Source organism: Trachemys scripta, chromosome 6 (assembly GCF_013100865.1).
Source record: "Trachemys scripta elegans isolate TJP31775 chromosome 6, CAS_Tse_1.0, whole genome shotgun sequence".
Classification (NCBI taxonomy): Eukaryota; Metazoa; Chordata; order Testudines; family Emydidae; genus Trachemys; species Trachemys scripta.
Genome location: NC_048303.1, coordinates 122,777,094 through 122,779,714, shown reverse-complemented (window position 1 = coordinate 122,779,714; position 2,621 = coordinate 122,777,094).

Genomic DNA, 2,621 nt, shown 5'->3' with positions numbered 1-2,621 from the left:
GGCTCTGGCTGGGGGTGCGGGCTCTGGGGTGGGGCTGGGGCTGAGGGTTTGGGGTGCAGGAGGGTGCTCCAGCCTGGGGGTGAGGGATTCAGAGTGTGGGAGGGGACTGCGGGGTGAGGTGCAGAGTTGGGGTGTGGGAGAGGGGTACAGGCTCTGGACTGGGGGTGAGGATGAGGGGTTTGGGATGCAGGAGGGGGTTCTGGGTTTGGGGGGCTCAGGGCTGGGAGTTGGGGCTTGGGGTGCAGTCTTACCTCAGGCGACTCCCTGCCTGTCTTGGCACTGTGTTGCACCCCAGAACTGGCTAGTAGGTCCGGCTCTTAGGTACCGGGGGGTGGGGAGGAAGAAGACTCCACGTGCTGCTCTCGCCCGAAGGCACCTCCCCCGACCCTCCCATTGGCCACGGTTCTCAGCCAATGGGAGTGCACAGCCAGTGCTTGGTCAGTTCGCTGAACCCCATGGCCCCCCAGCCTAGGAGCTGGACCAGCTGGCCGCTTCCGGCTGCAGCACGGTGCCAGGACAGGTAGGGACTAACCTGCCTTAGCCCTGCAGCACCGCTGACCGGACTTCTAACGGCCCGGTCGGCGATCCTGACCGGCGCCACCAGGGTCCCTTTTCGACCGGGCGTTCCGGTCGAAAACCAGACACCTGGCAACCCTATTCTATGTTTGTCTCGGTAATTTCCATGTCACATTAGCTCAGTTGACACCTATTCTCCAATTCAGCTCTTCAAGTTCAGTCTAATGAAGTGAAAGATTATTTTCTTCATCCATCACCACCAGCAACAGATTCTGCAGAGAAAATGTTGCCTTCAATAATACATGTGTAACCTATAGCTTTAAGTGGGGCGGCAAAGAAATAATGAAGATAGTGTGATTGCACAGGCAACGGTGCTTACAGAATTTAATTCTGCTGATAAACCAACCACTTCACTTTGCTAGAACTGTGTTCTGCAGGAGTAAAAAGTAGTCTGATCTTATGTGCATTAAATAGAATAGTTATGAATGAATCCAGAGGCAGCAGTGACAATGCAGATTTTTATACTCTCATTTCTCACATTAGAACTATTCCATACTTATGGTTGAAGCTATCTCCCCAAACATAAACCCAGTTTTCATCTTTTCCCCAAAAAGACAGCAGTAGCCTTTAGATAGTATTTGTATTTCATTCTACTCAGTTTACACTACCCCAGCCTCAATTCTGAGGCATAAAATTTGCAGAAATATATACTTACAGTTTAAAAACAGCTTATAATTTTATTCAAGTGACCACTTTCCAGTCTTGTAGAACACTAACATATAATTTTTCACTACAAAGAGCCACATATTACTTGCTACACAAGAGTTAAACACAAGCTTACAAGAGCTACAGCCATTTACATAAACCTGCAACACCATATGAACAAGTCTCAGGGTACGTCTTCACTTACCGGAGGGTCCAGCGGCAGACAATCGATGTTCTGGGATCGATTTATCGCGTCTGGTTAAGATGCGATAAATCGATCCCGGATCGATCCCGGAAGTGCTCGCCGTCGACGCCGGTACTCCAGCTCGCCGAGAGGAGTACGCAGCATCGACGGGGGAGCCTTCCTGCCGTGTCTGGACCCGCGGTAAGTTCGGACTAAGGTACTTTGAATTCAGCTACGTTATTAACGTAGCTGAATTTGCGTACCTTAGTTCGAAGTGGGGGGTTAGTGTGGACCAGGCCTCAGACTACCCAGCAACTAAGCCAATTATAAAAATTCTACTCCAGCACACCATAACAAAAAGTTTAAATACATTACCAGTGTTATGGCCATCCCAAAGACCCCCAGTCAGGACTGGGCCCAACTGCACACTGTCCAAAGCAGAGTTGACGTTCTAATTTAAAAGAAGGATGCAACAAGGGGAACAATGGGAAAGATGCAACAAGGGGAACACTGGATAGCTTCATCATCTTTATATATATATATATGTATATAAAGATAATATATAAGGATACACTATTCACTAAGCTTGTTATATGCATGACTTATTTCTGACATAATGTTAAGACACTACTGCTTTACTGCTGAAGGAGACACTTCTCAAGGTGAGAGTCCCAGCTGCATCTTGGTTCATTTCTAGTCTCTGGCCTTTTCTAGGCCTCTGGACACATCCCTGGCTACTTTCCCAGCCCTCTTCCCTAGAGCAGTGGTCTCCAAACTTTTTTGGTAGTGCTCCCCTATCAGTAAAAAAATTTTGAGCACGCAGGAAGCAAAAAAACAACAACAAAAACTCCCAGACACACTGCTCCCCCTGGCTGTCTCGCTGTTCTATGCAACAGGTTTCACTTATAACCTGTCACCCTTCCCACCAGGCCTTGCTTGCTCTGTCTCCTGACCTCTACGAACTAGAGCTCTCCTCATGCACCCCCAGAGACCCAGCTCTACTTGCACTGTCCCCCCCACACCCCAAGACCCAGCTCTGCCTGTACCGTCCCCCACCCACCCCGAGACCCAGCTCTGCCTGTACCGTCCCCGCAACTCCCAGAGACCCAGCTCTGCCTGTACCGTCCCCCCCCCACCCCAAGACCCAGCTCTGCCTGTACCATCCCCCCAAACCCCGAGACCCTGCTCTGCCTGTTCCATCCCCCCCAACTCCCAG